Below are 26,186 nucleotides of genomic sequence, written 5' to 3'. Positions count from 1 at the left end.
GGGACTACGTTCAGGCTAGTAGCCAATAGCTTTGGTCTAGGAATTTGATCTGATCATGCGTGGCACTTTGTCCGTCGGAGTAGGCTACACATGATCGGAGTATGTCCGATCGGAGCATTTTGTGGGAAAATTTTATGGACAAGTTGGAAAACTTGGTCCGTCGGATACTCCGATGGAAACAGTCCTATGGAGACCACACACAGTCGGATTATCTGACAAAATGGTCCGACAGGACACATTCCGTCGGAATCTCCGACTGTGTGTACAAGGGCTTACTTTTTTTTTTCATGAAATTGTCTTTTTTCCCCCAAAACATTTGTTTGAAAGGCTGCTACGCAAATACCGTGCGACATAAAATATTGCAACAATCGCCATTTTATTCCCTAGGGTCTCTGTGAAAAATATATATATAATGTTTGGGGGAACTAAGTCATTTTCTAGCAAAAAAAATACAGATTTTAACTTGTAAGCAACAAATGTCAAAACTAGGCTTAGGCCGCGTACACACGGGCGGACTATCCGTCCAACTAAGTCCGTCAGACAATCCGACAGACAGTCCGTCCTACTTTTGAATGAACGGACTTGACCACACACGACGAACAGACAGTCCGCTGAAAGCTTGCGCGATGACGTGTACAGCACGTACGGCGGGACTAGAAATACGACGTCCAATACACTGCAATGCAACCTTCGGCCGTGTAAATCCTTTCTGAGCATGCGCCATACTTAGTCCGTCGAACTAGCCTACTCACGAGCGGACTGTCCGCTGAAACCACGTTTGGACGGACAATATTACGGAAATTCCGAAAGACTTAGTCCGCCAGACTGTCCGCTGAAAAAGTCCGCTGAAGCCCACACACGAGCGGATTGTCCGCTGAAACACGTTTCAGCGGACCAAGTCCGTCAGACAGTCCGCCTGTGTGTACGCGACCTTAGGCATGAAAAGGTTCAAAGACTGCAAATGCATTTTCACTTTGGTTACATTTATATAAATCACTGAATGTCTATAATTTAGCCTTCTCAACATTTTCAACACAGAGGAACCCTTGAAATAACCTTCCAATCTCAGGGAACCCCTGCTAAAAAAAATACTATATCAACAATTTATGATACATTAGTGTGATGGCCAGTGAGAAGAATGCTCCTTACACTTATGGTCATTGGGAAGAATTACCCCCTAAAGGACCATACACACGATTAGAATATCATACAAAAAATACCGCTTTCAAAAGCGATCGTATGATAATCTGATCGCAGTGTGAACTGTGGATTCGGACAGGAATCATATCGCATAGATAGATGAGAACATCCATGCGATCCGATTCCAGTGTGGAGGAAACAAAAAAATTCCCTGCACCTTTTTGTGCAAATCCAATGCGAGTTCAGCCATACAACTGTATGGCTGAACTCGCATTGCACAGACATCGCTTGATCGGCACCTCAGTGCGGGTGCGAATCACATGCAATGTCTGTGTTCGCTATAGTGTGATCTGGGGGGGGGGCAATGGCCCCCTCCAAGAATGCGGGTGAGTGAGTGGGCAGGCAACTCCGCAGGTGAGTGAGTGGGCAGGCGGCTCCGCAGGTGAGTGAGTGGGCAGGTGGCTCCGCAGGTGAGTGAGTGGGCGGGCGGCTCCGCGGGTGAGAGAGCGAGCGGCTCTGTGGGCGGGTATCTGATATCTCAGCCCAGGATATATACATAGCAATGAGTACATTGAAAGCAGGTTTTCCTTAGAGGTAGCCCTTTCTTCCACAAAGCAAGGGGTCCTGCTAGGCTTTGAAACCTTGCTTCTGTTATAATGATGTGAGATCTGAATAAAGCTTTGGACGCGTTCTGGAGATCCATGGTGTGCTGGTGACATTATTTTGCTCTCTGTTACCTTCCTCCACAAAGGTACAATACATACAGCCAGATTTCATACCTTAATGACAGGTTTACTAAGACAAAGGGTGAACAAGGAGCATGGGGCCACTGACTGCTTATGTGACTCTGCAATAAAGGATATGGAATTGGCTGCCATTCTTTCCTTCAAAAACATAATGATTCTTAACATCTTTTGCCAACTTTTTTTTTAAAAGAGACTGTGCAAAGGCTTACCTAGAATGTTCTGCCTTGTACTATAGTAATTCCTGAAGTATGGGAATATGCTGGCCATGCTCTCTCGTGGTGTACTATCTTGTCTTTGCTGTTCTTGGCATTGATTACAGAAATCTGGTTATTAACACATACAACAAATGTCATCTCTATCACACCTTCACAAGTTGGATATAGCGGGGTCTCTCCCTCATGATTCAGTGCTGTGATCGGCTGGTGTGGAAAGGTTATATGTGAAACATTTTTGTTACCCTGAAAGATGACATCTGAGAAGAGAAAATACAGCAGCACATAAATCTGTCATCGAGGCCGATGTGAAAGGTGACGCTTTACAGACAGCATCTCAGGGAGCCGAATCGTGCTGGATACAGAATTTGCCAAGTGCAATTGTCTGGTGTCAGAGACAGAGAAGGATAAACCTTGTATTTCCCATTTCAGTGTAATGTTCAGCACAGGGAGCTAAGCCAAAATGACCAGCACACCCACACATTAGCCACATGTGTGACCATTAAACCACATCATCTATGCCTGGGGGTCTCCAAACTTTCTAAACAAAAGGGCAGTTTCAACTTTAGGGGGGCTGGAATGTGGAAAAGAAGAAAGGTAACAGCGCTCTCTGCAGGGACAACTCAATCCATACACCAGGTCCACTCACAGGTTCCGAGGCTCAATGTGTCCCAACACACTCCAATGCAACAATAGTAAGAAGAGCCGGAAACACTGTAATCCTTGAACAAAACAACAAACTGACGTGATTCATCAATAGCCTTAGTTGTAGCTGGTTTGAAACAGATATGGCAAAAAATATTTTTTTTTTTTGCCATATCTGTTTCAAACCAGCTAGGAACTAAGGCTATTGCCAAAACGCGTTAGCTTTGTTGTCACTCTGATGTGCCAGTAAACGACACTTCAAGGATTACAGTGTTGCCGGCTCTTCTTACTACTGGGGCTGGACTGTGGACATTGGGAGTTGAAAATGTTCAGGCATCAGTAAACAATGCCCCATCTTTGGTGTCAGTGGTAGGAATTGTGCCCCATCATTGGCGTTTTTGAGAGTTGTGCCCCATCCTTGTTGTCAGTGCATGAAATAGAATTTATTGGACATCAAAAGTTAAAAAAAACAACAAAAAAACACACAAACCCATAGACTGAGATAGTCAGCTAACTTATGGAGGGGGATCCCCAGCCCTCAAACAGCCCCCCACCCCCGTTCCACCCAAGCAACTCTCCCACCTGAGGGAACCCTCTTCCCACTCTAATGTCCCAAAAAGGGAACCTATCACCTAATCTCCACTCAAAACCCAGTCCTCCCCTCCACCGGCCAGTGGAATCCTTCAAAAACACTTAAAAAAGGGGACAAATAGCCCAATAAACCTAGCCAGGCTGAAAGATGCAGTCTGATGCAAAGGAAAGTCTCATGCATGAAAAGTCCGGATCCTGTTGCACCAACACTTGATCCTAAACCATCTGCTTCACTAATTAAATAAACTGGAGCGGTCCCCGCTGTATATGGTTATATATAAGTGTAGCAGGAATGAGACTAATCCATGTCCGTGAAAGCAAACGGTGTTGGTATATCGAAATTCACTGGCTAGGATCATTCTTTTATTTGTTTTGACTCGTTTGCTCTAATTTTTTGCTGGCAGCCTATGATGCACAAAAACCCTGTCCTTGCTCCACAGTCCCACCTTTATAACTAAGCCCTGGGGATGGGGCGAAACATGCCAGTGGGCGTGGCCTGGGCAGAGTATGCTTTCTATTCTGTTCTAGCACACAGACTGTTAGAGAGTGCAGCATCTTTCAACTATACTTTGTGTAGTGTAGTCACTTGAGTGGGCCGAATGATTGCTTGGAGCGGCCTTCTAAGCATACAGTCCTTATCCACCTAGTTGTTCCAGGTCAGGTCCTAGCATTTTTCTGAATTGCACTCTACATATTTTTCTGGTGTCACCATTCCACAATACCCCAAAAAGGAGAAGACCTTCCTTTCCTATCGACCTACAGCAATTAATGGTTAGCCAGTCCAGCCAGATATGGTTAAATCAGTTGAGCAGATATGGTGTCACAGTCTCTTTTTAATATGCCTGTGTTGTCTTGCCTGGCCACTTTTATATTTTCATATGGCAGAAATCTTCTCGAAACTGCAATTTTCTCGAGTTCTGTGTCAAAATGACATTGTCGCCCTGGTGCCTGGCCCCAGCAGCCTTTGTTGTGGGTATTAAAAGCTGCGATAATTCTTCCTCCTACTCCAAGCTTTATTCACTAAATGAAGCGCCAATAATTATCTCCGTAATAAGCTTTAAAATGATGGCTCTGTTTAATTGGCAAGATTGCTTATATTGTACTAATTATTTAAGTACAGTATAATAGCCATTATCAGCAATAAGTCTGTATTTGGCTGAGCAGCATAATTAATGGATTTAACACATTAGCAGTTACCATCCTTGGGGTTCTCAATGCTTCTATTTTATATATAGTAATTATGTGTTTCTTTTTTCGTCTTTTTGGGATATTTGCGAATTTTGACAGGCAGAATCTCCATTTCTTGTGTATATGTTAACATGGACAGGAACGAAAACCTAAATACTAGGGTAAAAAAGTTTAGGAATCAATATATTTTACTTACCTGAACCCTCATTCGATCCAGTGCCATTGGCTCCCACTGCCGTCAATCAAAAGCCAGTGATGAAGAAGCGGGGTCTACAGACACAGACAGCGAGGCTTGGGAGGTAGACCACACAAGTGCCCCCATAGAAAGCGGCTTTCTATTAGAGTACTTCCCAGAGGGGAGGAGCCAGGAGTGCTGGCGGGGGGCACCCAAGGAAAGGAGGTTTGGGGCCACTCTTTGCAATTCCACTGCACAGAGCTGGTAAATATAAAGCTGTGTCTCCTTCTCGTCTACAATCCTGTCGCTGACATCCTTTGACAGCTCTTAGGTCTTGCCCGTGATGGTGAGGTTTGAATGGAAGAAAGAGATTAGGGTAAAAAATGTTCAGGCATCAATATATTTTACTTACCCTGGCTCCCACTGCCGTCAATCGAAGCCAGTGATGAAGGCGCGGGGTCTACAATTGTCTCCTTCTCACCAAGCTTCTTGCTGATGGTCTTGTAGCCTATTCCAGCTTTGTGCAGGTCTACAATCCTGTCCCTGACGTCCTTTGACAGCTCTTTGGTCTTGCCCCCACTGGTGAGGTTTGAATGGACAAAAGAGATTCTGTGGCCTGGTGCCTTTTATACACATAACGAGTTGTTGCTCTAAGTGGGCAAACTTACAATATCTGCAGGGTATCCAGTAATTGTTTTCCCCACTGCAACCTGTCCATTGAGCTGTTTGCCTGGAGTTCTGCTTTAAAACAACCGAGTCCTTAAATGACTTCATAAACAAACAAGTGACTAGGCGGCAATGACTTCCTTTTTTTATTTCATTCCCCCCTTCTCCATACCCACGTCACAAACCCAGTTAAATCTGTGTCACAGCAACTTGGTAAAACGATCCTTTCTGGAGTTTGTTCGATGCTGTGTAAATGTCACTTCCAATAGAGCTTTGCATCGCAGAGGGATTCTTAATTACTCTTAAACGTTTGTTTTCATGGTTGGCAAATCCATTCAATTTTAAATCATACAATTTCACAGCTGTGTTTCCACAGTGCGCTGAGGAATTCCTACTCCAAAAAAAAAAAAATGAGAAGAGCTTTAATATCTCTTAATACCTCCTCACAGATAAATTTATGTCACTGCAGCTCATGTGTAGCAGGTGAGAAGTAAACAATAATTTCAATAAAACGAAACAAAATGCGTTGGTAAATAAAAATGTATTACCAACAGTGCAAAGACTGACTTACAGGATACGTGATTGAACTCACTATTTTGCGTTTATCTTATCAAGTGATAATTAGGAGGTGAAGGTCTTCTGGCTCATGAATAGGAACTTGTATATCGTGTTCGGTTCAAACACCAAATAGATCAGTGATAGTTAAGTGTACGTGACGCCAGGGCATAGCTGAGGGTGAACGCCTCCTCAGGCCACTATGTTTGCTGCACATGCATAGGCAGTCAGCCTGGTGATGATGCTGAGCCTGGTAACAGGTTCGGTGTCAATGAGCAGAGTTTTGTTCAGCTGCGGCGTCTGTCACACCAGAGAGAAGGATAAGTCACCAGCACTGCAAGGATCTCCAAAGAAAGTTCTAAAGATTTATTTAGGAATCACATATATTACATGCCTGATGAAGGAGTCCTGGGAGGCTTCGGACCGTCTCTGTTTTGGCTGTGATGTGATCATTACCACCTTCCCGTCTGGTAGGAGCGCTCTCGTTCTGGGTGGAGGTCATTATGGACTAGTTCAGTCAAATTTGGAATTTGGAAATTATTATTATTATTATTATACAGAATTTGTATAGCGCCAACAATTTACATAGTGCTTTACAATATAAAAGGAGACAGTACAATACAGGAGAAATAGGAGGGCCCAGCTCATGGAGCTTACAATATAAAGGGGAGGGGAGGTGGTACAAAAGATAATAGATGCAGGGGATGATCTGATGGAGGTGACTTGGGTACAGTTCTTAGGTGGAGATGGGGTAGGCTTCCCTGAAAAGTGAATGTGGACAGGGTAGGAGCTGACCTGACATACTGGGGCAGGGAGTTCCAGAAGATAGGAGAGACTATGGAGAAGTCCTAGAGGTAAACATGGGAGGATGTAACAAGGAAGCTAGAGAGCAGGAGGTCCTGGGAGGAGCGGAGAGGGCGATTGGGCGATATGTGCAGGTTGGTGATGTAGCTGGGGGCAATGTTATGGATGGCCTTGTATGTTGTGGTTAGTATTTTGAATTTTATACGGTGTGGTAGGGGAAGCCAATGAAGAGATTGGCAGAGAGTCAGCAGTCACAATTCTGTTAGTAAGGTGATTGGCAGTTCATACAAGGAAACCCACAAGGAATTTTGCATAGATAAGTGATGAGTGGTGAAACTGGTGGGTATTTTTACAAAATGCTTATGAGAGATCAGTTTTGCTACAGTGGGCAATATCAGCTTTTGATGCCAAGATTGTACTTCCAGAGCACAATCGCCAAGCGCTACAACTGTCATTTGGCTAGGCGTACAAGCCCCTTTGTTAATTAGGTGCGATCTGTTCTGTGACCTTGCTTATCTCAGAGAACCCTGCAGGCTCTGCTCATGTAGTGCAATCACTGCACAAGCAAATAGAGGGATGTGAGATATCTGCTGAGCTCAGATCCTGTACAAGAAGGTCACACCTGGATATCATCTGCGGCAGTTTTCTATATGGAAAACTGCTGCATTCCCTCCATTAATCAGAAAATGGCGTGGGTGACACCGATACACCTGTATGAGGTCTATTTGCTTAGTTAATGTGACATGCACCACTTCTGACAGTTAAGTTAAAGTGTAACGCCACTTTTGTTAAGAAAAAAACATTCCCCTCTGGGTGATCTATGTACTTTGCAAAGATTATAACAACTTTTGTTGCAGATTCCTACCTTTTTGTTATTCTGAAGTAATCCATGTGTGTTTGTCTGTGCTTCTGTACTGAGTGGGTCTAATGGGAGTGGTTTCATAATTAACTGTCAGATCTGCAGCTGCAGAGCACTAATGAGGAATTCTGCTGGGCCTGCATCCCTTTAGACGTGTTCCTATTAAAAGTATCTTCCCAAAAATGACATTTTAGTTGCAGGGGATGCCTGAAATCTGACTTGTATCTTAGGCAGACTTCTGGGAAAATTGGTGAGCCAATCACACAAGCAGGAATTTATGTTTCTGGGGAGTGGTCACACACTCTGTGTACAGATCAACTCCAGGTAGCCATATTGCATTGCATTCTCAGAAAATTACAGTGGCTGCAGATTGAAAAGGAAAGGTAATTTTTAATTAAATTTAATTACAATATGATTAGTGTCACAATTATATGCGCTATACATTTTTTTCCTTTATTTGCTATTTTTTCCCCCACAAAAGTGGAGTTACCCTTTAACCACTTGCTTACTGGGCACTTAAACCCCCCTCCTGCCCAGACCAATTTTCAGCTTTCAGCGCTGATGCACTTTGAATGACAATTGCGCGGTCATACAACACTGTACCCAAATGACATTTTTATAATTTTTTTTCCCACAAATAGAGCTTTCTTTTGGTGGTATTTAATTACAGCTGGGTGTTTTATTTTTTGATAAACTAACAAAAAAATATGCAAAATAAAAAAAATAAAAAAAATATCATGTTTAATAGTTTGTTATAAAATTTTGGAAACAGGTCATTTTTCTCCTTCATTGAAGTGCGCTGATGAGGCGGCACTGGTGGGCACTGATAGGCTACACTGGTGGGCACTGATAGGCATAGTTAAGGTGGCACTAATAGGCACAGATAAGGTGGCACCGATAGGCACAGATAAGGCAGTACTGATGGGCACAGATAAGGTGGCACCGATAGGCACAGATAAGGCAGTACTGATGGGCACAGATAAGGCGGCACTGATGGGCAAAGATAAGATGGCACGGATGGGTGGCACTAAGGGGCACTGATAGGTACCACTGATAGATGGGACTGATAGGTGGCACTGATAGGTGGCTCTGATAGGTGGCACTGCTGGGCACTGGTAGATTACACTGATGGGCACGGATATGTGGCACTAGGGTGCAGCACCGTTGTTGAGGCAGATTGTGGGCACTGATGGGTGGCACTGTGGGCACTGATGGGTGGCACTATGGGCACTGATGGGGGGCACTTTTTAATTACTGAGGTGGCACTGGCAGGGGGCAGGTGGGCACTGGTAAGATGGCCGGTGATCGGCTCTGACAGCGCGAGGAGGAAAAGTAGCCGATTACCGGCTCCGTTGTATCACATGATCAGCTGTCATTGGCTGACAGCTGATCACGTGGTAAGGGGTCGGGATCGACCCCTTGCTTCGATCCGTGATCAAGCGAGTCTCATAGGGGCGCGCAGGCCACTCGTGCACGGGACGACATCAATAGAAGTTGTCCTGGCAAAGGCGGTCCGCGCTGTAGCCATCATTTGACTATAGCGCGGATCTCTAGTTGTTAATTACCCAGGTTATGTGCAGTAAGTATCTCCCCATTCCTCTGTTTGTGTTGTTCTGTAGTTGACGTTTAAAGTGGTTGTAAACCCTACTTACCTGTAGCTACCCTGGATATCTCCTAAACCTTAACGGTTTAGGAGATATCCCCTGTTTTTGCATGTGCAGACGTTATCGGCACATGCGCACTTAAGCAAACTGCAGCATTGGCCGTTGCTTCAGTTGTACTGTGCCGCGCGCATGCGTGGGAGTGACGTCATTGTGGCCTCCGGCCAGTTGCAGTGCCAGAGCCGCGATACCCAGAAGTAACCCCCCGGAGAGATGTTGGTCGCTGGAGAGGTGAACGAGGACCGCTGCGGAGGCTTCAGTTAAGTAATTGATAATGAGCTAGTATGCTATGCATATTAGCTCATTATGCCTTTGTCTTGCAGGTTTTTTTTTTATTTTTGTGGAATTTTTTTTAAAGGGTTTACAGCCACTTTAATATATGATAGTATTCAGGGTTCCATGTATGAACTGATTCTTCCCTAAAGAAGTTATGAGGTGCACTCTGCATGATGGGAAACTAATGGCGCGTACACATGACCGGACTTTTCGACAGGAACGAATAAGCAGTTAAAAAGGTAGTGGTGCGCTGTACTAAATATACAAAGGGGAAATGGGATCAGTGGAAACTAATGGTAGTGTTCAACCTGATCCTAAAGAGGGGGGGGGGGTCAATTGCCATAAATGAAATAAATGAAATAGCAGACAAAATATAATTAAGCGATAATGAAACTTAAATATAAACAAATAAAACTGTTCCTGACATAGAAATGTATCCCATAAAAGAATATGTGATGCATAAAAAAATAATAGGAAATAAATCCAAGAATGTGGGTAATAATGAGCCCCGTGCTGGAAAATAAATATTAAAGTGCTAGTATTCAACGTACAATCACAAAGTGAAAGTAGTGCATACACTTAGTCCACTAAATAAGCAGCATTGGGGCTGTAAATGATCAACTATTTATAAAAGGCAAAGCAAATTAAATTATATAAAATATATATATATATATATATATTAGTATAAATCCACAAATAATTAATGTCCAACAAAAGCAAAATATATCGCTCTTAAAGTGCACAGTGTGGCAGTAATCTGTATCCAAAAGTGCTTATTATAAACGAATCCGTCGGACAATTCGATTGTGTGTGGGCTCCATCGGACCTTTGCTGTCCAAAAATCTGATGGACTTCAGAAATAGATTGTGTGTATGCTAGTCCGATGGACAAAAACCGACGCAAAGGCAGCTATTGGCTACAGGCTATGACCTTCCTTATTCTAGTCCGGTCGTACGTCATAACTTTCAAATCTGTCGGACTTTGGTGTGCTTGTGTGTAGACAAGTCCGTTCATTCAGAAAGTCCATCGGAACTCCGCCCAAAGTCCGTCGGGAAGACCGTCAGACCTAGTCCGTCGAAAAGTCCGGTCGTGTGTACGCGGCATAACAGGTTACTGCGCTTCCGGTGACCATTTTGTTCTGTAACCATGGAAAGCAGTAGGAGTCCGAAAGTTGGGTGTGACCACAATGACACAGCTAAGCGGGGAATCATAAGACGGGATCAGCAGATATTTATAGAAGCTATAAAAAGGCAAACCATTCTTTAAGGCCATTCATATAGCAGCCTTGCACAATGCACCAAAGATACAACTGCCACTTGCTGTTTTGGTTGCCATGGAAACATGTAATTTTGCAGGCTCTCATATCGTGGCTGCCTTCTTCACAAGTCCTTTACATGGCTTTACCAAGTGGACTTGTCTGAGCGTGCTTGAAGATCCAAATGATGTATTTTTTTCTCATTTGATATAACATTTATTTTCTGTTTTTCATTGCTGGCCGAATGGCAGTTGCGGCATTTTGCGAGAGCGCGGTTATCATATCCATACTCGGATGAGCCCAGAGGATGGAGGTTGTACATACATTTCCATTTGGGCTTTTCCATTAACGCACATCAGATAACCTGTCGTCATTCTGACATTGGCAGGCAGAAGCCATCAGTCCAAGTCAACGAGCGGTCGTCAAGACGACAGTGTAAACTGGATCCATGCGAGCCGGTGAACTGTCAGTGCCAAAAATGTTTCATAATTATAGAGGGTAAAGCCTGCAATTACTGGCATGGGTGATATCTGCCACTCCCTGCTCTATAAATATCTGTCCTGTCTCATCCATTGCCTGACTTTACACGATCCATCCTTCTTATTTTCTCCCTCTTTGCCTGTGACTAATCGCACTCCGGAGTGCAGAAATAATGGGGGCATTTGCTAATAACGTCCCTTCCTGAGCCCTTCTGATGCTCTCCAGACTCCCAGGGCCAGCTGTAGAGCCACACTGTGTCACCGAGCGAAACCTGCACTCATATGACATCATAGAGAAAGGGGTGACTCAGTGCTGGCATTCTGGCCAGGCATAATATATCTTGGCTGCACGCTGAAGTGCGTTAGACAGGCCCTGTAAAGCTCAAAGACATTTAATGATGCGTGAATTGCATTGATGATCTCAGCATGCTATAGAGTCACAGAAACGGCAATTTGATCATGGCGGAGAGGAGATGACATTGGTTAGATGGATCAAGTTAGATTATCTGGCTTTCTATAGCCGGTAGGATGAAATGGATATGTGGATGATGGTAAGTTGTGTTTTAACATATTTGCCTTTCTAACTCCCTCCCCCCCAAAAAAAATTCTATATTGCAGTTTACCAGGCCTTAGGAGTGGTGGCTGCATTTGGTTTGTTTTTTTCATGCAGTTTTCTTTCATTTTCACCTGGTGATCCAGACGGTAACACACTTTGGGTCTAAGCCCCCCCCCCCCCCCCCCGTTTACACCATTGCGACTTGTCATGACAGGTCCAAATCGCACCCTATTGTCAGTAATGGAACTGTTCAAATCGGTGCGACTCTTTGCGGTGCTGCACCAATTGGGGAAAAAAAAAAGGTTTCTGCGCTATTTTTGTCATTTCAGGTGCGCCTTGCATAGACATTCTGGGCATGAAGTCGCACAGATGTCAGCCAAGTCTCACCTGAAGTCACACTGAACCGCGGCTTTGAAACCTGTGCGACTTTAAGTGAAGTCCCATAATTTAAACGTCAGATTCAGTGTGAATGGGGGGGCTTAGGGTGGCTACACTCCATCTTGCACTGTGTGTATGACTGCAGCATTGGCAGTTTGTGTTAAATGGGCTAGTAAGATTTAGATGGGCTTTTCATAAGTGACTAACAGATTAAAGGATAACTGCAGCATGCTCTTTACTAAGAGGTTCTTCACAGGGGAGAAAAGAATTGAAAGTCAGCAGCTCCCCCAGGCTAGTTCTTCGCTAGTCTCCAGGTTCCTGGTGCTGACATCTTTAGTGTGGGAAGCCGACTGTGACAGCTTGCGTCTTCACAGCTGGCTTCCTACTGCGCATGCGCGAGCCGCACTGCAATTTGTAAATGGTTCCGCAGCCTTCTGAAATGTCCCAGAAGACTGCGGGTGAAGAGAGGGGGCGGAACTTCCCCTTAGGCTATCCGAGTGGAAGTGGGAGTGGGTACCTGTCAAAACTAAGTACCTGCTTTCCCCCCACCTCCCAACTACATGCCAAATGTGGCAGAGGAGGGGGGGAAAGAGGATGTACAGTGGTACTAAGGGGTCTGGAGGATATTAGTTATGAGGAAAGGTTGCGAGCACTGAACCTATTCTCTCTGGAGAAGAGACGCTTGAGAGGGGATATGATTTCAATATACAAATACCGTACTTTTTTCGCAAAAGGGAGTTTATCAAGACTCGTGGCCACTCATTAAAATTAGAAGAAAAGAGGTTTTACCTTAAACTACATAGAGGGATCTTTACTGTAAGAGCGGAAAGGATGTGGAATTCCCTTCCACAGGCGGAGGTCTCAGCGGGGAGCATTGATAGTTTCAAGAAACTGTTAGATAAACACCTAAACGACCGCAACATACAGGGATATACAATGTAATACTGACATATATTTACACACATAGGTTGGACTTGATGGACTTGTGTCTTTTTTCAACCTCACCTACTATGTAACTATGTAAAGCCTTGTTTTTTGTTGTTTAAAAACAGCAAACATGTCGCAGTCACCTGCTCTGTGTAATGGTTTTGCACAGAGAAGCCCGGATCCTCTTCTTGGGTCCCTCGTCTGCGTTCCTCCCTCCTGTCCCCACAGCAAGCAGCTTGCTATGGGGGCACCCCTTTCTCTTCTCATTGACTTACTGACTTTGATTAACAGCAACAGGAGCCAGTGGCACCTGCTGTGTGTCTCAGGCGATCAGGAGCGAGAGTCCTAGGCAGCCGAGTCTCTTGTGCAACATCGCTGGATTGAAGTGGGGTAAGTATTAGGGGGTGCTGGGGAGGCTGTTGCACACAAAAGTTTATTTATCTTAATGCATAGAATTAAATTTTTCTTCCAATTTTCTCATAGTGTGTACCCAGCTTTAGGGCCGGTTCACACAGCGAGGCGCGGCGAGGCGTCTCCGACTTACCTCGCCGCGACCTGCGGGGAGCTCAGCGGCGACTTGCAGAGGACTTCTGTATAGAAGTCAATGCAAGTCGCCCCCGAAGTCGCCCCGAAGTAGTACAGGAACCTTTTTTCTGAGTCGGAGCGACTCGAGTCGCTCCTCTCAGAACGGTTCCATAGTACTGAATGGGGGCGACTTGCGGGAGCGAGGCGAGGCGAGCCGTGTCGCCTCGCCTCGCTGTGTGAACCGGCCCTAAAGGTCCGCAGGTCCATAGACCCTTCCAAATGCCGCAGGCATCCCCTGCCCAAGGAGCGGACTGGATGATTCCTGCCCAAGAATGATTGTTTTTCACAAAAATTGGGTGGCGCTGGGTAAGGCCTCATGTACACTTGGCTGTCATTTACCACGGCTGCAAGAAAGCGCAAAACCGCAGCCGGCGGCAAAAATCTTTCCTATCCTGAACGTGATTCTTCCACGTTTAGGAGAGGGAGGTTGAACCTCATCTAACCACAGCAGCTCCAAAACTCTGCTAAAAGCCTGTGTACATGGACATATAGGTTTTTATGGAGTTGAGTTTAGGAGCTTTGGAAAAAAAAAAAAAAGGCTAAAAGCTCCTAAACTCAAGTTTAGAAGCTGCTAGTGTACATGAAGCCTTTTAGTACTCCATCACAGGAAGCTTAAACCATCACCTGATGCCGCGTACACATGATCGGACTTTCTGGCAGACTTGGTCTGGTGGACCGGAATGCGTTGGACAATTAGATTGTGAATGGGCTCCAGCAAACTTTTTTTCCCTAAAAGTCAGACGGACCTAGAAATAAAACATGTTTAAAATCTATGCAACGGACTCGAGTCCGATGGACTAAAAATCGGGAAAACCGTTCGTCTGTGTGCTGGTCCGACGGACAAAATATGACGCAAGGGCAGCTATTGGCTATTGAACTTCCTTGGTTAGTCCCGTTTACGTCACCACATTCAAAATAAACGGACTTTCGAACGGACTTAGTCCGGCCGTGTGTGGCCAAGTCTGTTTCATTCAGAAAGTCCGTTGGGAAGACCGTTGGACCTAGTCCGACGAAAAGTCCGGTCGTGTGTACGCGGCATAAGAAGAATGATCCTTCATTGGACTGGGGATCCTGTAGGCACCAAATAGAAAAGGGGTGATCACTGATAGGCGCACATCTGAGAGGTGATGAGAGTGGCAACCTCAGCATGGACTCTGACCAGGCCACGTCCCCAACACGTTTTGCTCCACCCTCTGAAGCTTAGTCATGGGTATCCTGTAGGCACCTTTTAGAGTCGATAGGACACCATAAAAAGCTTCTTTTTTTTTTTCGTACTTATTCGAAAGTGCCATATTGTGCAACCTAGTGAACTCTTCGTAATACAAATGTATTAGCAAATGAATATACACTTACAAGCATTGATTGAGCTCCTAACCATCATCATCGGAAAGTGTTAACATAAAAAAAAAAAACAGACAGTAAACATTAATAAGGCGGCATCATAACATTTTCCCATAATTTGCTTTAGAGCTTTGCTTTACAAGGTTGGCTCGGCTTTACGACATTCTAGAATGAAACGGGAAATGTTTTATTACATAACAAGCTGTAAAAAGAGGATTAATTTTTGAATTACAAGGGATTTAACCGTGAAGACCAAAACTACAATCCAAGTCACTCGGTAGGAGCGAAAGCTTCCAAGAGGTTAGGGGTTAACTGGAGGGGGGGAAGTGCTGACGTTTGGTCCTGGTTTACAGAAATATTGAGAGCTTTGTGGATTTACTCTGTAAAATCAGATTTATGACCTGCAAAACATTATCTGTTGCTGTTAATCGGACACATTATGCATGAAAGTGTTCAGGCAAAGAGCAATGTGCAGGAACTCCGAGCCACCACTAAAAGCCCCATACACACTAAGGCCTCTTTCACACCGAGGCGCTTCTAAACTGCCAGTAAAAACACTGAGCGCTTTTGAAGAGCTTTTCAGGCGCTTTTGAAGAGCTTTCCATTCATTTCAATGGAGAGGGGAGTTTTCCACAGCCCTCCCAGCACACTGCCCCAGTGTGAAAGTGTTCATTGATTTTAATGGAAATAAGTTTTCATGAGCTTTTTAAGGGGCTGTTTTTAGCGTGAAAGCGCCTGAAAAGCGCTTCAGTGTTAAAGTGGTCTATCAGATTTTCTGCAGATTTTTGTCTTCAGATTTACCAAAACCATCTAGTGCAAGGGCCTGTCTGATTGCATACAAATTGAAACTCCTGAGATTTGACCTCATATTTTATTGTTTTGGTAAATCTGAAGGAAAAAATCAGCAGAAAATCGTATAGTATGTATGGGGCTTTAGAGTTCCTGTATCACTGATTGGGTTTTAGTAATGTGAAATCAGATTGGCTACTGTCAGGTTATTGTACCTTACATGTAGTGATCGTCCCTTTCCATGATCATCATATTCATTTATACTAATTATTATATACAACACAATACCATGTATCAGAAAATGTGATCTCACACATTTTTGTGTGAACCACCTGCATTTGTGCTTTAGATTTTTTCAAAGTTAATTTATGGCCACTTTCTTATTTCCATTAAAACAAATACATGGGGGGGTATTTACTAAAGGAAAATCCACTTTGCACTGAAAGTGCACTTGGAAGTGCAGTCGCTGTAGATCCGAGGGGGACATGCAAGGAAAATAAAAAACAGCATTTTATCTTGCACATGATTGGATGATAAAATCAGCAGAGCTTCCCCTCATTTCAGATCTACCCCTTAGTTTTAGAGCGACTGCACTTCCAAGTGCACTTGCAGTTCAAAGTGGATTTGCCTTTTGTAAATAACCCCCAGGATGTCACTGTAGGAAACAAACTATAAACTCTGAAAAATTCAGGGACACGCTCTTCTTGAACTTTTTGGTTATGTATGTGTAACGGATGACATTTGGGACCAAAATGTCATACGCATGTAAATTTAGTTTTTGCCTCAGAACAATAAAGGTTCTGAGGGTTAATTATGTAGGTAGGCCTAACACCAGTCTAGCCAGGCTGTGTCTGAAAGTTCTGGCTGGTCATGTGAGGTGCACATGACATACCAGAACCAGGTCTGGTTGGATCCTTAGGTATCAGCCTTCTCTGAGCCAATCAGTGGGAGTGTAGGGGCCCGCTGAGGAGTCTGGGAAGGGGTACTTAAGGGGGTGTGGGTCACGTGTTCAGGATCCTGAGGTGTTTGTGAGACCCTTGTGGTCTGTTCTGGTTCCAGGACCGGGGTAGCCCCGTGAGGGGTCCTGGTCACGGGGTGTTCAACATCCCGCAACATGTTCCTGTCAGTGGCCCCTGATAGACCTGCTTGGTCTGGGGTAGGGACCCGTCTGTTCCCGGGTCTCAGAGGGAGGATTCAAAGTGTCCGGGTGTGCTCTCGGCTTGTAGGTACACCTCAGCTCGTGGAAGTGACCGGGGGAGGACTCTTCAGAGGAGGGCCGACAAGTGGCATCATGAGAAGTGCCTGGTTACTGAGTTGGGAAGGACATGGTCAAATTCACACTTTTCCAGTACCATTGAGGGAGCGGGAAATGTTCCAGGTATGGTGGAAAGAGGTTCCTATTCACCTTTAGTTGATTGTTTGAGTTTTGAGTCAACGTGCTGACTGCCATGTTCTCTGGATAGAGATCTGTTCAGCCTTGAAGTACCCAGCTGAGTGGCTACTCTCTGGGTGGAATTAGAGACTTTGCTAAACCTGCAGTTCAAGGTGCCGGAGTTCTTCACCGGTGCCCTCTGTTCCCTAAGGGACTGTGTTATGTGAAAGTTCTTGCTGCAAAATAAACCTTTTAAAGAGGACTTCATCTGTGTCAGTGTTCGAGTCGTTGGGTATCAACCCTGGGAACCCCTAGATGTGGAAGAGCAGGCCAAGAGAAGGTAACTGGTAAGCCCATTAAGTAATGGCCGCTACATATGCATGATGGGTAAAGTTATACTTACCTTTGAGTCATCCTTCACTGCTGTGAAATTTCCCTTCGACTTGCAGTTCACCTGCTGGCTATCCATTAACCACTTCAGCTCCAGAAAGTTTACCCTTCACGACCAACCCATTTTTTGCTTTACGATACTGCGTTACTTTAACTGACAATTGCGCGGTTGTGCAACGCTGTACCCAAATAAAATTAATGGGTTTTTTTTCCCCCACAAATAGAGCTTTCATTTGGTGGTATGTGATCACCTCTGCTATAAACCAAAAAAACTTTTTACTTTGCTATAAAAACACATCCAATAAAAAAAAATTATTCGTCAACACTGCGGCGGACAAATCAAGACTCTTTCTTTGCGACCAGTGACACTAATACAGTGACCAGTGCTAAAAAAATATGCACCGTCACTCTACTGACACTGGCAGGGAAGGGATTAACATTGGGGTTGATGAAAGGGTTAAATGGGACCCTGTGGAGTGCTTTCTAAGTGTGTGTGTGTGTGTGTGTGTGTGTGTGTGTGTGTGTGTGTGTGTGTGTGTGTGTGTGTGTGTGTGTGTGTGTGTGTGTGTGTGTGTGTGTGTGTGTGTGTGTGTGTGGGGGGGGGGGGGGGGGATCTTGTACTGTAAGAAGACAGAGATCGCTGTTCTTGCTTAGCGGGTCCCGGTGGACACTGTGGGGGGCATCCCCCTGTCAGAACACAATAGAACAGCAGGGGAAATAGCTGTACTAAGTACGGATTATTAGTACAGCAGCTCCGTCTGAGTTATTTCCATTCAACTCCTTGGACCAGTAGTGTGTAAACTAGTAGTATGTACCAGTCCTAAATCATCTCTAAACTGGCATCCCAGTCCAGGAAGAAATAGTGGCCCTTCAGATGCAGATGACGACATTGTCAGAGGTAGTATTGTGAAGTCGTTTTTACCTGGAATACCTGGAAGTGTTACTATTACTACTAGTAGCACTTAATGCAATTGCAAACTGCTGTAAAAAAAAAAAAAAAGATAAAGAACGGCAAGACAATTGCATAATGTGCTAGTATGCATCACATACTAGCACATTATGAAATACTAAGCTTAGACCGGGCGCCTGGTCACCGCTGAGAGGGCTGACATCTTGTTCTGTCTTTTCTTCAGGTATGCACAGGAGCCCTCGATTCTGGTAAGAAGCTCTGAAGTTTTGGCACGGTATGCCGGACTTTCAGAGCGCATGCGTCACTGACATCAGCGGCTGCATTCAGAGTGAATGTCTCCTGAACAGTGCAGGTTTAATTTTAGCTACATGGAAGCCTTATTATTAAGCCTTATTACCACAAGTACAAGCTGGATTTCGAAGAGGCAGAGGAACTAGAGATCAAATTGCCAACATTCGCTGGATCATGGAGAAAGCAAAGGAGTTACAGAAGAATGTTTACTTCTGCTTTATTGATTACAGTAAAGCCTTTGATTATGTGGATCACAAGAATATGTGACAAATATTGCAAGAAATAGATATGCAGATGATACCAGACTAATGCCAGAAAGTGAAGAAGAACTACAGAGTCTCTTAATGAAGGTGAAAGAGGAGAGCCCAAAAGCTGGCCTGAAGTTGAACATTAAGAAACTAAGATCATGGCAACCAGTCCCATTACTCCTTGGCAAAATAGAAGAAATGCAAACAGTGATGGATTTTTATCTTCCTAGGCTCCAAGATCACGGCAGATGGTGACTGTAGCCATGAAATTAAGAGACACTTGCTTCTTGGGAGGAAAGCAATGGCAAACCTAGACAACATTATCAAAAGCAGAGACATCATCCTACCGACAAAGGAAGACTGAATGGCGAAGAATTAACCCCCCTGACGGTATTCCCGAGTCTGGCTCGGGGTGGAATTTTTATACCAAATGCGGTAACCCCGAGCCAGACTCGGGACCGCATCGCTGGATCCAGGACGCTTACTTACCTTCTCCCCTGTATCCAGCGATGTCCCCGCGCTGTACGAGCGAGCCGTGTCTCGCTCGATCTGTCACAGAGCCGGGCTCCGTTCCCTGTGAGCGTTGCGACGCACGGGGACGGAGATCGGCGCCAAATTCAAAAAGTGAAACACACACATTACATACAGTATAATGTAATCTTACAGATTACATTGCTGTATGTAATTATTTCACACCCCCTTTGTCCCTAGTGGTCTGCCCAGTGTCCTGCATGCAGTTTTATATTATAAAAACTGTTGTTTATGCCTGGAAACTGGAGATTGTCCATAGCAACCAAAACTGTCCCTTTACATCAAAAATTATTTTAGACCAGCTAGAAAACAGGGATAATAAATTAGAATCACTCGCAGAATTGAGGGATAGCGATTTGTGGGGAGATCCGTCATCAAATACTGAAAAGTAATGACAGCGACAATTCTGCTACTGAGCAAATTTCAGTGTTTTTGATTTGATTACATTATTGAATAATTTTTATTATTGTTATTTGGAGAAGAGAGCGACAGAAAACAAGATTGATAGATAGCATCATCAAAACAATGAACATGAAGTTAGGCAAACTCCGGGAAGCAGTGGAGGACAGAAAAGCCTGGTGCACTATGGTCCATGAGGTCACAAAGAGTCAGACACAACTAAACAACAACAAGCCTTATTAGTCTTAATAGGCTCAACTGTGGGCAAATATAACAAAGTGGACTTTACTACCCACTTTAACATGAAAAAATATATCCAACGTTAGGTCTATGTTAAAGTGTTTTTGCCAGAATCATAATGGCAGGATTCCTTAATAGCAAATACATGTGTAAGCTGCAGAGGCCACATCACGGAACCCCAGTATTATCTGCAGCCTTAACTCTATGCATTTTGAGAGTCTCCCAAGTTGGAGCACATATATAGTAATGTATAGATTAAGGGCATAGGCCTGAAGGGAGCCCACTCCTCCTTAAAGGTACAGGACACTCAGCAAAAGCACAATGGCAGAGAAGGTTTACAGTGCGTCCTCTAACCAACGATACAAACAAATGGCAAAACTTTCAGCGACGCTTTTCACCCAGAGCTTTATTGCAGGGGAAGGGTTTACTGTCAATATTTGCCCATGTTAGATCTTATTGGCTGCAGACTGAAATGCATTTTAATTACATTAAATCACAAAATGTGAGTACCATTTAGAAATATCAGTGTTTAACCACTTGCTTACTGGGCACTTAAATCCCCCTCCTGCCCAGACCAATTTTCAGCTTTTAGCGCTGTCACTCTTTGAACGACAATTGCGCGGTCATACAACACTGTACCCAAATTAAATTTTTATCATTCCCCCCCCCCCACATATAGAGCTTTCTTTTGGTGGTATTTGATAACCTCTGAGTTTTTTATTTAAATAATTTAAGACCAAATAAAAAAATAAAAATAAATACAAAACCATTTTATATTTTGTTATTAAATTTTGCAAACTGGTAATTTTTCTCCTTCATTGAGGTAGGCTGATGAGGCTGCACTGATAAAGCGGCACTGATAGGTGGCATTGGTGGGCACTGATAGGCAGTACTGATTGGCACCACTGGTGGGCATTGATAGGTGGCACCATGGGCACTGGCAGGTGGCACTAGTGGGCACAGATGAGATGGCTGTGCATCTTCCTCTTCTGGACCAATGTCCCTTGAACAGAAGCTGGTGATTTAGCTTTTTTTTTGGAGGAAAAAAACAATTACCGATCTTCTGTTTACATCATGTGATCAGCTGCTGTCATTGTCTGACAGCTGATCACCTGGTAAGGACCAGCCCCCCTTACTCCAATCTGTGATCATCTGAGTTTCATTGACTTGGTGAACACAGCGCATGCCCTGCAGGGAGCGCGCGAGGAGCGTGCAAAGAGGAGGACATCTATTGACGGCCTCCCAGAAAAGTAGGTCCACGCTGTAGCCATCATTTGGCTATAGCGCCGATCTGAAGGGATTAATTTAAGTAGAGCTTTCCTTCTATTGACTTACTGATATTTTATTGAAATAATTTACAAAGGCTCTTAACAAAAGCTTATTTTTCTATACCAGCAATGAGATTCTGATAAGCAGTTTGCCATTCTAAACCCATAATAGTAAATTACAACTCAGAATTGTGATTTGTTTTACTTAAAATAAAATCTCTATTCTAAACCATAATTTTATAGTTTGAGAAATTTACAATTAAATTGGCATAATTATCTCTTGGTGAATGATTACTCCAATTGCGTTATGTGGGAAAGTTTACACTCAGAGGATCAGCAAATTGTCGTCACAGCACTGGGGTCATGGGGTTACTGCCTACCAGGAATGGTCTGCATTTCAGGGTGTATGTTCCCTTCTGTGGCCTCTCTTTATTATAAAAATGTAAAGCAGAACTAAGCCCAATAATTTACTGTTTCCTAAAACATACCCAAACCCATGGCTCAGCTAAGGACTTGCTCCTTTCAACCCATACAGAAGAACCAGGGGGCTGACAACTGCAGCCCGTCTCCACTCTCAGGCAAAAGTAAATATAAGCTGCACTCCAAACTGCTGGCTTGCTCACAAGGGCAGGCGATAGGGTAAGTCCCTATCCTTGTGGGCAAGCCAGCAGTTGTGAAACGCATCAGGGAAGGTTTCATGTGAAGACGTTAACCACTTCAATACCTTAGGTCATCATATGACATTCTTGACTTTGTGCAGGGATATCGGAATGATGCTTGCAGCTACAGGCATCATTCAGATATCATTCTTTCCAGCTGGCGATTCTGTGCACGATAATAATGATCATAGCGGCAGTTCCACTGCTTGATCATTCTTATTGGCGACGGCAGGGGACTCCCTCCACTCCCGCCGCCATCCAGTGCTTCTCCGGGCTCTCCCATGCCATTGGGGGGGCCTGACGACCTGATTTACGGAGAAGGAATCAGCCGTCGCCTGACGACGATAGAGATTACCGGTGACCAGATGGTCACTAGTCATCTCTATGACTGTCAAAGGCCTGGGTGTGACGTTATGACGTCACGCTCGGGTTCCCGGAAGTAAACAAAGCCGTGATCGCGGCTGTCAGCATGAGATGTGTGAATTTTTTTTCTCGATCTCATGCTTTCCAGCCTGGAGGAGAGATGTGGGGTCTTATTGACCTCACATCTCTCCATAAAGAGGACCTGTCACACACCATTCCTATTACAAGGGATGTTTACATTCCTTGTAATAGCAATAAAAGTGATAAAAAAAAAAAGTAAAAAAAAAAAGTGTCAAAATAAAAAAATTTATTTAAATAAAAAATAAAAATAAATTTAAAATGCCCGTCACGTTCAGAAGCGAACACATGCGCAAGTCCCACCCACATATATAAACGCCATTCAAACGACACGTGGGGTATCACTGCGTGCATTAGAGTGTGTGCAACACTTCTAGCACTAGACCTCCTCTGTAACTCTAAATTGGAAACCTGTAAAAATGTTCAAAGCGTCGCCTGTGGAGATTTTTAACTACCGAAGTTTGGCGCCATTCCATGAGTGTGTGCAATTTTAAAGCGTGACATGTTTGGAATCTATTTACTCTGCGCAACATCATCTTTCACATACAAAAAAATTGGGCTAACTTTACTGTTTTGCTATTTTTTTAATTCATGAAATAGTTTTTTCCAAAAAAAAAGGCATTTGAAAAATTATTGCGCAAATACCGTGCAAGATAACAAGTTGCAATGACCGCCATTTTATTCCCTAGGGCAGGGGTGGCCAACCCACGGCTCTCGAGCCGCATGCGGCTCTTTGATCGGTTTCCTGCGGCTCTTGCGTTCGGGCTGGGCCGATGGTTCAGTGGGCTGGTTTAGTGACAGGCAGCCCGAGTCTCTGCACTCCTCCGCTTCTCCCACACATCATCAGCCAATCAGCATGTAGTGTCCCCAGCCCGCCACATTTGAATACATAGGCGCTGGAGTGAGGCTGAAGGGGGGCAGAGGAAGGAGAAACACGCTGTATCTGAAGCCGATGAGATACAAAAAGGTATGACCACAAGTGTGCAGGTTACTGATCTGTCCTCCCTCTGTCTTGCTCTGTACTTTTTTTTTTTTTTTTTTTTAATAACTGTTTCACCTGAACACTGATAAGATCTGCTCAGCACATTCTCTGTCTGTTGATAGTGTGACACACGGCTGGCTGTTAACCATTTCGGCTTCTTTTCACTTATTTATCCAGAGCTCTGTGTGTGCTGCATGCTTTCTGTGATGTTTTTTGGAAGAATTTACTGCTAGTTCAGGCTAGAAGACCCATTAACTGTTTATTGTTATCCTGACCAGTTCACTGTTTGTAAGACAATTTGTATTTTGGAAATTAGATGAGCTGCTGTCTTCTGTCACATGGATGTACTTTCAAAGGAAGATTACTGACTTGATGAAAATGACTGGCCTGTGATCTTTGTAGTGTTAAAACAGTGTGTGCAGTGTGTGTGTGAAAGTATGTGTGTATGAGGAAGGGATGGGGTGATGTTCATGTGTGCCCATGCGTATGATGTGGCTCTTTGCGGTAACTCAGTAAAAAATGTGGCTCTTGGTCTTCGTCTGGTTGGCCACCCCTGCCCTAGGGTGTCTGCTAAAAAAAACATATATAATGTTTGGGGGTTTTGAGTCATTTTCTAGCAAAAAAAAAAAAAATGATGATTTTTACATGCAGGAGAGAAGTGCCAGAATAGGCCCGGTATTGAAGTGGTTCATGTATGAAGTTTTTATCTGTAAACAAATTAAAAATAAAAAGAAGAGCTTAGATTTTTGAGTGGACAAGGCATGCTGTGAATGATAGCCAACGGTTTATTTTTCCCTCAACCAAACTGTCACATTATCAAATGGGTGATGTCATAATTTATCATACGTGCAGCGCCATGGCAACTGCAGATCGAACAGAAGCTTAGATGGCAGCTTCCTTGGCTGTAAAAGATCCTATCCTGAAACAAATCTCACCTGCCCCACATTAGCATGCAGACGTGCAGAACGGAAAAATCTGTTTAAGTTCAAATAGATTCCTTACGTCATCAATTTCGTTTTGTTGATTTGTTCCAGAATTTGTTTTTAATTAATTTTCTAACGAATTCCAGATTTTCAGAACGATTCGAATTTGTAACGATCGAAAAATGATCGACTGATTCTAATTATGTGTAAAAAAAAAAAAAGCTGATGAGTCAGCGGTTGTTAAGGACGTGGCGCTGGCTTGCCTGCCCGCTCCTTAGCAACCAGCTACTCCTCAAATAGAATTTGGTTAGACGATCAATTTTCAAATGTGCTTGAAGTGTTCTGCAAATGTAGGATTCATTTGAAAATGAATATACAAAAGGAAACTAAACAAATTTCAACTAAATTCATTTGGAAATTTGGATAACCCGAATTTTCAATTAACCAAAAGTGTGTCTGAATTTATATTTGGACCAAAACTAACTGCACAAGTCTATCTGACGGTGCATGTCAGCTGAGATGGATGAACTCATGCCCAAGAGTTACATCATCCTGTGCTTCTCAATTAAGATGGCCGAAGACCCTGCAGAAGAAGTAGGGGAGAAGATGCTGGCATCAGCAAAGGACCTCACAGATGTCAGATCCTTAGAGCAGAGGTAAGCATTTGCAGCTTTCTTATGCTATTATTCCAACACACCAATGTTGTTATTCTGCAGTGTTTACATTCACATTCCGTTTACATGCACATGCGCAATGTATGGTGCATTTAAAGCATGTCTCTGATTATAACTGTCATAGTTGTCAGTGTTATGTCAGCTTTCAAATGGCTGGTGTCAGTCGGTCCTGTGTGCAGCAGTATGGAACCTGCAGATCTAAATAAAAGCCAATATAGCACTGCCGTCAGCGGATAAGAGAATAGGAGGGTTTAGTTCCACCTGAATCTTTGCACCAAGGTAATCATTCTGGAATGTTTACTTCCTGTAAAGAATCCACTATTTTGACACATTTATACTGATACAGCAATACTGGTGTCAGGCTAGTGCTTTGTTGTTGTAATGTATAGAAAGTGCATTAAAGGGGGGGCATTCAACCCAAAAACGTGGCTTTAGAGCAAATTTCTGTAGCATGGTCAAAGAAAGAAAGTAAAGATCTGGTAAACAGATCAAAAGATTAGATTAGAGATTTTCACCATCTTGTAATAATTTGCAACTTCAGTGAAAAAGGTTCAGGAGGGCAGTTTTTTCAACATGAAACCAAAATCAAGAACACGGAGACATGACCTCAAAATAACTGGAGGAAAGTTCATAATGAATCTTAGAATGTATTATTTTAGTGAATGGGTAGTTGATGCTTGGAACACATTTCTAGCAGAGGTATTGAGCCAGTTAACAGTACATGGTTTCAAACATGCTTGGGACAAACATAGATTTATGCTCTGCCAAAAAAGTTTATGAACCCCCCCCCAAAATTGAAAAAAAATAAAAATGGAAACTCGATGGATTACTCTGACCTTTTGCCGTTGTCACTTTTCTATGTTTCTAATACAATAAAACCCAACTGGGAACAAAGGGAGAAAATATGTTGCAATAAACTTTCAGAATGGTTTATCTACATTTTTTTTTATTAATTTTATTAAATCCCGTGGTTGGCATGGCTCAGTGGCACTTTTGTAGCATGTGAATATGATTCACAAGAGGGACTGGT

At 43.7% G+C, this 26,186-nt stretch overlaps 1 protein-coding gene across 4 annotated transcripts in view; it reads left to right on the top strand.

Annotated features, from left to right (window-relative positions):
- Nucleotides 1-26,186, top strand: part of DYNC1I1 (dynein cytoplasmic 1 intermediate chain 1) — a 792,350-nt gene that overhangs the window by 758,601 nt on the left and 7,563 nt on the right. The window lies entirely within an intron of this gene.

Source organism: Lithobates pipiens, unplaced genomic scaffold (assembly GCF_037356315.1).
Source record: "Lithobates pipiens isolate NorthernLeopardFrog02 unplaced genomic scaffold, aLitPip1_a1.2 Scaffold_19, whole genome shotgun sequence".
NCBI classification, from domain to species: Eukaryota; Metazoa; Chordata; class Amphibia; order Anura; family Ranidae; genus Lithobates; species Lithobates pipiens.
This window is presented reverse-complemented; position numbering and strand designations above follow the sequence as displayed.